Here is a 1,873-nt window from a genome sequence, read left to right as displayed (position 1 = left end):
AATTATATGGTTTATCATGATTTTCTCTTTCACTTTCCTGGAATACTTAAAACTTTGCACATTCATATTTAGTAATAAAGGGTTTGTTTGATTAGCTTAGGTAATTAACAAAGATCTAACCTACAGTTGTGATGTCTTTCACTAATAGGCTTCTCATCTTAATGGGAGGGCAGAGTGTGTCAATTAAGGAGATTTCTGCCTTTGGGATACATGGTTTGGGGCTTGCAGGTAGGATAGGGACCATCGCAAATGGCAAAAGCTTGCCATTTTTCCTTTTTTCACGTTTTTATTTAAATTCCAGTTAGTTAACATGCAGTGTAATATTAGTTTCAGCTGTAGAATTAGCGATTCATCACTTATAACATCCAGTGCTCATCACAAGTGCCTGCCTTAATACCCATCACCCATTTAATGCATCCACCTGCCCATCTCACTGCCAGTAACCCTGTTTGTTCTCTGTATTTAAGTCTGTTTTATGGTTTGCCCTTTTGTTTTCCCCCCATGTTCATATGTTTTGTTTCTTAAATTCCACATATGAATGAAATTGTATGATATTTGTCTTTCTCTGACTTATTTCACTTAGCATTATACTCTCTAGCTCCATCCACGTTATTGCAAATGGCAAGATTTCATTCTTCTTATAGCTGAATAATATTCCATTGTACATATATACCACATCTTTATCCATTCATCAGTCAATGGCTGTTTGGGCTCTTTCCATAATTTGGCTATTGTTGATAAGGCTGCTATAACATTGGGGTGCATGTATCCCTTCAAATCAGAATTTTTGTATCCTTTGGGTAAATACCCAGTAATATAATTGCTGGATGGTAGGTAAATACCCAGTGATATAATTTCTGGATTGTAGGGTAGTTCTATTTTTAACTTTTTAAGGAAACTCCATACTGTTTTCCACAGTGGCTGCACCAGTTTGCATTCCCACCAACAGTGCAAGACCATTCCCCTTTCTTCACATCCTCGAAATACTTGTTGTTTCTTGTGTTTTTTTACTTTAGCCAGTCTGATACATGTGAAATGATATTGCATTGTGGTTTTGATTTGCATTTCACTGATGATAAGTGATGTTGAGTATCTTTCCGTGTGTCTATTGGCCATCTGATGTCTTCTTTGGAGAAATGTCTATTCATGTTTTCTGCCCATTTTTAAATTGGCTTGTTTTTTGGATGTTGTTATATCAATTCTTTATATATTTTGGATACTCACCCTTTATTGGATACATCATTTGCAAATATCTTCTCCCATTGAGTAAGGTTGCCTTTTAGTTTTGTTGATTGTTCCCTTCGCTGTGCAGGAGCTTTTTATTTTGGTGAAGTTGAATAGTTTATTTTTGCTTTTGTTTCCTTTGCCTCAGGAGACCTATCTAGAAAAATGTTGTTACAGCTGATGTCTGAGAGATTATTGCCTGTGTTGTCTTCAAGAATTTTTAAGGTTTCAGATTTCACATTTAGGTCTTTCATCCATTTTGAATTTACTTTTGTGTATAATGTAAGAAAGTGGTCCAGTTTCACTCTTTTGCATGTTGCTTTCCAGTTTTCCCGACACCATTTGTTGAAGAGACAGTATTTTTCCCATACTCTTGTGTCTTTTGTTGAAGATTAATTGATTATATAATTGTGGGTTTATTTCTGGGTTTTCTATCCTGTTCCATTGATCTATGTGTCTGTTTTTGTGCCAGTACCATTCTGTTTTGATACTAGAGCTTTGTATTATAACTTTAAGTCTGGAATTGTGATACCTCCAATTTCGTTGTTCTTTTTCAAGATTGTTTTGGCTATACAGGGCCTTTTGTGGTCCATACAAATTGTAGGATTTTTTTTGTTCCAGCTCTGTGAAAAATGCTCTTAGTATTTTG

Source organism: Mirounga leonina, unplaced genomic scaffold (genome assembly GCF_011800145.1).
Source record: "Mirounga leonina isolate KUSES-001 unplaced genomic scaffold, KU_Mleo_1.0 Mir_101609, whole genome shotgun sequence".
Taxonomy (NCBI): Eukaryota; Metazoa; Chordata; class Mammalia; order Carnivora; family Phocidae; genus Mirounga; species Mirounga leonina.
The sequence above is the reverse complement of the archived record's forward strand: the minus strand, read 5'-3'. Positions refer to the sequence as shown.